The following is a 10,458-nucleotide window of genomic DNA, read 5'->3' as shown; positions in this document are numbered from 1 at the left end:
TTCCTAGATTTGTGCTTCATGCTTGAGGGTATAACCCCACCTCTAACTAATGAGAGCTAAGAAGCAGCTTCCCTACGGGCAGATTATTCCATAACTGCTGTATGGCTGCTGGCTTGTTTCCCCAACTAAGGAAGGGCTAACATCTTGCCAAAGTCTCTTCCAACCTCTTCCCTTAGGGCATTGTTTATTAATTCAGACAAAAACCTCTGAAGAGTAATGCAAAACAAAGCTGTTCCTTGAACACCACAGCCTTTGTTCCGTGCCCTCTTCTTTATCTCTCTTCTGCAGGGCTAGTTGTAGAGGAAGACTCCTTAGTGCACGTTCATCTCGCTCTCTCTTGGTGTTGTCTGAGCACCAACCATTCCCTTTCCATCTGGATCTCAAAACTGCAGGTGTTGGTCTTGGCTAAAGTGGGCAGGATCCTGGATAGACAGCTCCTCCGTCTGTGCTAGTACACCAATTCTAATGTTTCTTTTTTAATTATCAGTTATAATAATGAAATGAATACCATAATGAGGGCACAAAAATGCTTCAGAGATGCTTCAGCAAACCCAGGGAGATGTGGCTGCCTATCCAAAGACTTATTCAGACCCATTGTCACCCTTGGCTGTGACAACTGTGCTTGTGTGGTCCAACATACTGTCTCATGAGAGTAGCGTGACTATGGAGGCTGTCTCTGAAAATGCAATTAGATGACTGAAACAGCAAACAGAGATGGCGTGGGAAAGTCTCTGCTTGTGTTTGGATGGCAAGATCAGGATGAGCAAGTGGCAGGTCTGGAGGCTCAGTGTAGCATTCTGGTCCAGCAGCCAGTGTGAAATGTGCGCAGTGAGACAAGCTGGGAAAAGTACCTCTTCAAACCCAGCAATACACGCAATGCCTAGAAATCTATTTTCATACCTTTTTTTTTTTTGCAAGTATTGTTTGATATGCAGCTTGTCTCCAACTAGGAATCACTTTTATAGCAGGCACTCATGTCTGAAATTATCAAGAAAAAGTAGTATAGTGCATTCTAATTTAATTATATAAATCATTTAAATTATTTATAAGGGCTGCTTCAAATCTCTGTTCTGAAAAATCTTGACAGACCGCATGTGATTTAGTATTAACACAACTGAGATGCAGAGAGGACATTAAGTGCTGCTTCTATTTTTTTTATTTTGGAAAACATAAAGAAGTCAGTAATTGGCTCTTTAATAGTGCTGTAACTGTTGATTTTTAACCTTATTTCAAAGCATGTTTGAATACAGAGAGCAATTCAAAAATTCTTGTGAGCAGTAGTTTTAGTAGCTACCATAGCAACAAGTATAGTATTCAAGCCCTTTCTCCCCACTGGGGGCTAGAAAACCCCGGAAAGGACACTATCTGTAGACATTTAGATACAGTTTTGCTAACACCACTTGCACTACGACAAGTCTCTAGGAGAGCACTCCATTTTAAACCAACGCATTTTTACTTGGAAAACAGCAAAGCATTACTCGTCAAGTGATGGCGGTACTAACTCAGAATAGGGGGGAAACTTTGAAAAATAAGTGTTATACACATTTTAATACAATTTGTGTAGTTCATGAAATGATCCACACATGTTCTAGTATCTTCTAGTTTAGTTTTAGTCTCTTCTATCTGTACATTCTCCTGTTGTTTGGAAGCCTTCACCTCTATTGTATTACCTGTGCCAAGAAATAAGGAGTCTTATCTTATTAATGCTGTCACTGCCTGTTGCTTTGTCCTTATGATAACTGAAGGCAGAGGTCTGAACAAGCTGCATATATTTTGGAAAGAGGAGAGTTTGAGATGGCCTTCTGCTCCTGGGACCCCTGAAGTTCTTTGACGTTTTGGAAGCCGAGCAGAACTGAATTTCAGAGCTGTCCTTATCTTAACAATAAGCCAGATCAGAACCTTGGATCTTAATTAACATTTCTGCATTTAGAATTACTTATGTGAACACAATAGAGCTGATTATTACTGAAAGCCTCTTCAAAGAAGTTAAATTAATCTGATAAATCAATGTGGCCAATGCAGATAAGTCTTGTGGAGCATTTTCAAGCAGTACCAGGATCTGTCAAAAAGAGTAATGAATATCAAATTTCTAAGTAAGTGTACACATTTTCAGGGGGAGGAGGGAGAGGAGTAAGATAAATGACACACATAAACTTCATTACCTTGCATGCCGGGTAACATGAGGATGCAAATATGAAACTAAACTGGGTCAGCAGAAGCAAACTTGAAGACAATGACAGAGAATGCTGAAACTGTTTTGACTGACGACTCTAGGAGCAGATGGCAAAGAAGGGGAAGTGATGTATGGGAGCAATGGTATGACATTTGCGCTCCTTCAGATGTATCCAACTCAATAATAATAATAATAATCCTGCTGTGAGATAAATTTCATTCCCTGTCACATCTAAGTGAGGAGTAGCACACTGAAGATAGCTTGGTAGTAAACTCATCATAAAACTGAAGAAATCCTAAGGCCTCAGCCTGTGGCCACTGCAGAAGATTACAAAGTGAGCAACAGGCCAGCTCTGTGTTTGCAGCAAACAACAAGGAGGTTTCCAGGGAAGGTTCTTACCACTCTATGGGAAAATTTTGCATCTTATTCTTGTGTAAGATCACCTTTTCACAGTGCCAAGGCTCAGATAATAGGTGGTTTTGGATGCCGGTGATACATGAGTGGAAATATGAGATAGTCAGAGTAGCTATTTTTATCAAAAAGTGCAAGTGATGAATTCCTATTGATAAAAAAGGCATTATTTTTCTTTCTTACATATGAAGTCAGAGAAGCAAACAGAAGAGGGTTACGTACAGTGAAGTGTAAAAAGAAAAAAGCCTAGCCTGAAATCAAGAAGAAGAAAGAAGATATCCCTAGAGTCACAGAGAAAAGGAAATTGCAAGGTATTAGAGGAAAGTTAGCATTATCCTCCCAACAGACTCTGACTTGGAGGTCGTGTCCCTGACCTCCGCTGGTGTCAAATGCCAGGCCTGACTGGCCTTTTTAATATTCTAATATGCCTTTCTGACATTAAAGGATGGGAGATAGGCTGGGAAGCACTTAACAAATTAATACGGGAGGTAGCCCTTTGGATCACTTCTGGGTTACTGTCGTAGCAGTTACCTCTGTGGTACCACATATCTTTCTGCTCCTGCCCACAGCTGACTCCTCCATGATGTTCAGTAGGAGTGGTTATGTGATTTATGTTGGATGGATATTTGTATTTAGATTTAAAGGTTTAATTCTTATTCTTTGTAGACTTCATGTAGACTTTCAGGTTCTAGCTGAACTTTGAGCAGGGAGTATCAGAAATCTCACGAGTTTCTAGTCTCAAGACTTCCAGTCCAAAGCATTTGTGTGCAAACCAGATGATTAACATCCACAGTAAACCTTTGGTAAGTCAGCCCTCACTGCTCCCTAACGATCAAACTGGCTATGCCTGCTAGCTTTTTGAGAACGGTTGTGCTCTTTTTGAATATTTCGGTGATCTAGGATGATCTTTACAGAGATAAAGAATCACAGGGGAACCTGCATAAGTGTTGCATGGAGCAATTCTCAGACTTGGAGCTGGAGGAGAAGAAACTGCATCCTCTGAAAGATGTGCTGCTGTTTCTGTCTTTGGAATTAGGGGACAGCGTATAAGAATAGGTAACTTGTTTACAAGTTTTTCTTCTTTTTCAACTCTCTGAGCAATTTATGTCACCTTTTTTCATAGGGGATGCTGAGACAGACTTGCCAGCTCAAGTTGAAAGATAAAATAAAACAGATGAAGGGGGTGGAGGGGGGAAAGCGTTCCCTTTTCTCAGTTCTGTACAATGATATAAAAAGTGGGTTATGAACTAAAATACTGAATCACAATTCTTCAGGCAGTTTTATACTTAGATCACAGTCTTGTCAAGTCTGTGTTTGATATGGTTTAATTAATGCTTCCCTTACTTTATATTTGATTTTGATGTGTATGCGATAGATTCATACAACCCCAAGTGATCAGAAAGAGGCATTTGCCAGTGTCAGAGCCTGTGTCAAGGTCTCAGCTGGCTCCGTGTACACCCTAGATGAGGAAGGTGGGGATGGGTTATTAGAGGAACGTGAATCAGCTGTTAAGAAATCACCTACAGTAAATGAAGCTACTACTGTTTTCATTACGCTGCACATGGTACCAGGAGCAACTGAGTTTGGAAAGTTAAGTCGAACTGAGTATGACATCCCCTGTAATGCAACAGAGGGTTGTTCACAGCCTGTAGGTTTGCATTTGTTCGTGAGGTTTATTCATTCTTCCAGTGCAAAATCCTCATTTTTAGCAATCACCATCTGAAGGTCCTAGCTTTTTGTGAGACAATTAATATTTGCAGACACCTTTATTATTTGAGACAATCCAATAGGAAGGAAAGGAGACGGAGCATGTAATTGTTCTTGTAGGGACTGGTGGTGGGATCATGCTAACAGCAGAAGTAGTTAGGAAGGAAGCTCAAAAGTCTTCTAGTTGAGATTTGCTCACAGATGGAGCTGGCATGACAGCAGATGCTGGATCAGCTTCAGCCAGCGACAACTCTTTTTCTCCTGTTTCCCTGGGTAGCCTCCTTAATCAGTTAGGATGTACAGGGATATTTCACCTTCCGTTCCCGGCTCGCTCCGAGTGCCTCGTGATGTTTCAAGCATCCTCAATGCTCTTCATTTCCTTAAGTGTTAATAAAAGAAATACCTGGTATCTGTAAGGTAGTGCTTGATGGGATAAAGTGCTTTGATAAGCTCTCAATTACATCGTTTCTTATAATTTGTTGACTTCCCTTCACAGCAATAGCGGGATGCTTCTAATGCAAGGCCTCATTCTCAGCAGTGTCATTTGACATAATTCTGCTGATTTCATTAATTTACACTCTGATTTGCCCCCCTTTTTTTTTAATCAAGTTGATCACAATGATTGATTGACTAGGAAAATTGGTTTTATCATCCTTAGTCTCCAAATTGAATATTTGTAGCCGCTGGATTATGCTAATCCTGGCAGTATCCTCCTTTGGCTGATTTGCATTGCTGAACAGAACCGCCCTGGTCTTGTCCCCCCTCCGCAACCCCTGCAAATTAGGGGATTAAGCAAAGAGATGCTTAAGCTTAGCACTCGATTGATACACATGGTTATGCAAATTGTGAACGAAATAATGAGATTCTTGAAACTTAGCTTGAATATTGGACATCTTCAACATGAGAGCATACAGAAAATAGCAGTAGAGAGTGAAATTAAGGCCCAGTTACAGCAAAAAATCGTGATCTTGAGCCCATTTTGCTTAACACTGCGCTGGGACAAAAAGCTCATCCTTTCTAGGCTGTTGTGCAAGACCACTCTTGAACAGCAAACCCTCCTCTTCCTTCTCAGCTTCCAGTAAGAAAATTCTGCACCAACCGAAAACGAATGGCAAGTAGTGATAAGCAAGCTGATTTTATTTTTCTTGAACTGAATTTTACAGTAGTGTTGCTGCTGTTTGTGCTAATATCTCCTCAATAAAAACGTCTGTCTGTTTTCCTGCACTCGCCGTGCTGTTGTGAACGGTTCAGTTTGCCCTGGAAGGTGACATGTGGCAATTAATAGAATCTCAGTCCAACATGCCACCGAGTGCACTAAATTCACTTGAATTTCCTTTGAGGGTTTTTTCCTGCTCAGTTAAGGGGAAGAGCTCTGGAGGGAGACGTGCCAGCCTGCTATCCAGGGATCAAACAGACAAGGAGTCATCTGTACTTGGTCATTTAATCTAGCGATTTCTTGCAACCTTGAGAGCTGTGTACCCCCTATGGGCAGGTGGGGGGAAACGAGTACGTTTTAAACACAGGCAGGAGGCAATAGCTTGTGTGATGTATACAAATGTTAAATAAACTATATCATTTACATTCATACATAGCAGGCGAAAGACGGAACAAAATGGCTGTGTCGTCTACCACAGGCTACAAGGGAGACTCAGTGTGTGATTAAATAATGAATAAAATATTATCGCAAATGATAATGTTATATTGTAAATAATTCCATTTGTTTACCCTACTCTGTCATTGAAGTTCATCTCCCTTGGAGACTTCTTTGACTTTTGATGCTGTTTTGCTTTGCATATGCTTATTTTTTTTTCCGCTTTCCACAGAACCTTTATAAAGGTTCATGAACCGACAGAACTAAGTGAATAATTCACAGCAAATAATTTCTTGGCTGAATTTAGCATCTTTATTTCTGCAAAATAGCCATACATGTTATGTATGTTTTGCACTAATGTATTGTTAAATTATTTTTAAGTATGAATTCCCCTCAAGTCACCATCCTTCTATTTTTATGAATAGAATATAAAGCGTAGTCTGGAAATAGTTGATTTTTAAAATTAGTTTATTTGTGACTGAAGAAATACGTATTGTTTTTGTTTCCTGCTTGGATGACTACAGTATTGCTACTGGTATAAATATGTCCAAACATAATATTAGGCAATGTGAATCTCAATTTTTAAGTTTATTTTTCTTGATTCATATTTAAGCTATTAAAGTTTGATCTCTCAAATGTTTTAGAAAGGGAACACGAGGCAGTCAAAAGAGATTTTCTGTGTCTTCCTCTAGAGAAATCATATGGAGGAATATATTTTAAGGAAGAAATAGTGCAATTATTATTAATGGTTTTTACTTGACTTTTACCTTGGAAAGTAGTATTTTTGGAGGTGACTACTGCATAAAAATACTAAATTATTCTTCCAGTGGATGAAGGGGGTGGGCATGTATATTGTGGATGTAAATCCAGACTAATGTTTACACCTGAATATTAATCTAAAGATTGGAGTTTAGTGTAGGAATATGTAGGGGATGTTAAAGCAATGCAATGCGTTTTATTGGGAAGTATCTCAGAAATCCCTTTTAACTTACGGTATTGGTCTGGAAATCATAAAGAAAACGTTGATCACTTGTCTCTGATAGAAGCGGTAGCTCTGCTGTACCAATAATCCCAGAATGTGCCTCCCCGCCCCCTTCTTCCACCCTCAGGAGTAAAATAGAAATACCTAGAAAGGAGCTGTTTGGGGGTGGATGGAACCTGGAGCATTGGGAATAGCAGGGACATAAGGCACTACGATCTACGTAGTGTCACTCACCAAAGACTTCCGATGAAAGAGTCTCCTGCTTTTGATCACTGAATACAGGATATTTTTTATAACAGAGGTTAAAAGGAAAGCTCCAGAAAGAAAGATCTTTGTAGTCCAGCTAAGGATCCAAATAATTCAGTGTGTATTTGAAAGATGTAAAGTCAAGTCATGCTACCTGATCTACTTCTAGACAGTGCCACTAGTCAAACACCAGCTACCTCATTTCAGTTGTCTTTTTGGTAAAATTGGGGTAGTGACACCTGTATCAAGCTCCATCCATGGATGGGAAGTATAAAGTAAAAGCATTGCAACATAAAAAGTCGGAACATTTTTCTACGCATATGAGACTTGTGGTATTCCTGGGCACGTATTTGATTAAGTAACTCTGTCTCAACTAAAACAGAGATCAGAGGGGGCTTTTTGGTTGTTTCTTTTTTTAGGTGCCAGCAGAAGATGCACGTCCTGCCTGAGAAGTCATAAAAAAGAAGGAAAAAAAAATCCCAAGCTGTGATGAAGGATGATGACAAGGCAAGTCAAACTTCTCTTTTTGGCAGAGGCAAAAGTTTGCTAGATGTTTGCATTGATCCTTGCCTGGAAGTTACGTGTCTGGAAGTTTTGAAGGTTCAGGGAGAACTGAAGTACGTCAGTGAAGGTGGGTTTGGCATCCTCATAGGAATTTTGGGTTGAGTAGGCACTATAACCTGAGGCATTCTCAGACATGGCTGACTGCAAAAGGAAGCAGTGTACTTACCCTGCAGCTCAGATGTGAGGCCTTTTGAATTCCTGGCTCTGGAGGCCTTTGCACTGCATCGCAGGCAATGTTTTGTTTCCAAGCCCATAAGGATGGGACTTGTGTAAAGAACAGATAATTTGCTCTGCTTTGAGTACACAAGCCAAAGTCTCTGCATGCAGGGAGACCTCAATATCAACGTCAAGATGTGAAGGTAGAAATATTTTTTTCTTAATGTTTCATTACTGTGTGGGACTTTTTGAATAACAATTAAATGAACCTCCGAGATGAGCTGAATAACGGTGAAACAAAACAAAGTCCACGCTGCATGCTGCCTGCTTCCCTGTCGTCTTAGAGCAACGTTTACTGTAGCTGCTGGGTAGTGTGGGAGGGAAATCCTCTGCTCATTTCCATTTCAAACTCTGCCTGCTCTGAGATGAGTATAAGCAGTCCCTCACTGCAGTTGTGCACTGCAGCATCTTTGCTCCTGCTCCCTCTCTTGGGGCTTGCTCCTTTGCTTGTCCAGCTGTTTATGGCACTCTGCTTCCCAGCTGACGCAGAGGCACTGGAGCCCAGACAGCGTAAGCTCTGCATAAGCACTCCAGTGCTCTCTCATTCAGAGGCACTTGTGGCTTTTTTTGCTCAGACATCTGCGTTTAAGGAATGGAAATTAATGTCACTTGTATATAGACCTCTTTCAGTGATCTTTTGCAAGCATTTTCTGATTCTGTCTCTGGTTGGATGGGCTTGCAGATAAGCATTTGTACATTCGATGTTCTTGGTACAAATACGCATCGTTATGCTCTTTCTATGCAAGTTGATAGCTTTCCCAAAACTCAGGGAGTTAATCATACCCACAGCAAGCTTTTGAACCCAACTGATCATCCTGTCTGATGAGTATTTTTTCTAAGAGAAGGGAGGAATCTGTACTGGAGTTGGGAGCTAAACCCCGATCTCTTAAATCCCACTTTGTACCTGAATCACAAGCCCACAGCTGTGGCTTAATCCAGTCACTACGGGAACCTGATGGATTTCTTACCAAACTTCTCCCTCCAAAACCAAGCAAGAAGACAAAAGCGAGAAAACTGTTGGGGCCTCAAAGTCAGAGACACCATAATTTAACACTGGAAGGATGCAGGGCTTGAGATTTGACAAATATTTTTGCTGAGAATTGAATTCCTCACATAGACGTGGTGGGATTGGAGAAGATTGCGCAGGCAGACTGCAAGTACACCGCTGTTTTGTAGGCATGGTTCCTCTTTCCATCCACACCCAAACCCCAGCAAAGAAACAGAAAGGAAGAAACTCAACGTAAGAAGGGCAATCAGGGTACATCTCAATCACATAATCAATAGGATATTTGACAGCTTTATTCATCTCTTATCACCCACGAGTTAAGGATAGCAAAACGTCTGAGGCAGCCATTGTCAAATGGCTCAAGGTTTGCATCAAAGAAGCCTATTAAGCAGGAAGAGCTATTACTCTTGTAATGAATATGTGACACAGAAGAGCTGGTAAGAGATTGGGGCCAGGAAAAATGGTTTAGTCAAATGTGTTGGGTCACACTGACAAAAGGTTAACACCCTGTCACATGGCACATGTCGGTACCAAATTCAGGAACTATTAACACCTCCAGCAAGGCTCCCTCTCGTATGAGGTACAGTAACCATAGATGCTTTAATGATCTTACATATGAAGGAATATGTAAAGCAGCTTAAGTCTCATTCTTTAGCTATTACAAGCTTGATCTCCTAGAATTAGACAAAAACTTTAATCACTGTCTCACTGCTGTGGTTTGCCAGCTCACACATGAATTTATTCCTTGCCAGGGATTAATTTTGCTGTTTGGTGACATCCCATTGAAAGAGTGGACAAGAAGAGCAAGAAAGATATCTATACAGAGATGGTAATTCTCCTTCCTGAACACTGCCCAGCAGGCCAGTCACCTATTGACAGAGCTGGGTTAGGTCAGAGCTTCCAAGATAAATACTTAGCATCAAACTGTGAACAAAAAGGGAAGTTTGATCTACAGTGGCTATAAGCCATCACTCAAAAGTATTTCTGCCTTCAAAGTCCGTTTTCAAGCAGCGAGAGCAGACATCTACTCTTCCTCCCTGCACAGGAGAGACACCAGCCAGGAAGGAAACCTCTTGTGGGACAGCCAGGCAGAACTGGCCAAGGAAAAGAAGTCGGCATGGGAAGGAAGTGCAATGCCACATCCCGCTGGGCCCAGGACACCTCTTAGTGTCTACGCTTGATCTGAGAGACCTACCTCTGCTGGCCAAAGACGCGTAAATCTTAACAGCTGCTGCCTGTTGCCTGGCCACCGCTGGAGAGGGACGATGCTGCCCAGCCTGAGCGACGGTTCAAGTGTCCCATTCCCCAAAGTCAGCTTTTGGCTGCACCCCACCCCCCCCGCCACGAAGCCGGCAGTGATGACCAGCCCGGCCCCTCTACCACCACCTGTGCGCTGGAATGACTTTCTTCAGCTTTCTCTCAAATCACCTACCGGCCCTCGGGGCAGAGGGAAGAAACAGCAGCCCGGGGAGTGGATGACGGTGAGAGGAGGCGTGAGAAAGGCGCTACCGGGGGTCGGCAGGGTTAAGGGAGGGTGCGGGCGGGCAGCGAGTTGGAAGCTG

The sequence above is a fragment of the Pygoscelis adeliae genome, unplaced genomic scaffold (genome assembly GCF_000699105.1).
Source record: "Pygoscelis adeliae isolate BGI_AS28 unplaced genomic scaffold, ASM69910v1 Scaffold181, whole genome shotgun sequence".
NCBI lineage: Eukaryota > Metazoa > Chordata > Aves > Sphenisciformes > Spheniscidae > Pygoscelis > Pygoscelis adeliae.
Note: the sequence above shows the minus strand (reverse complement) of the source record.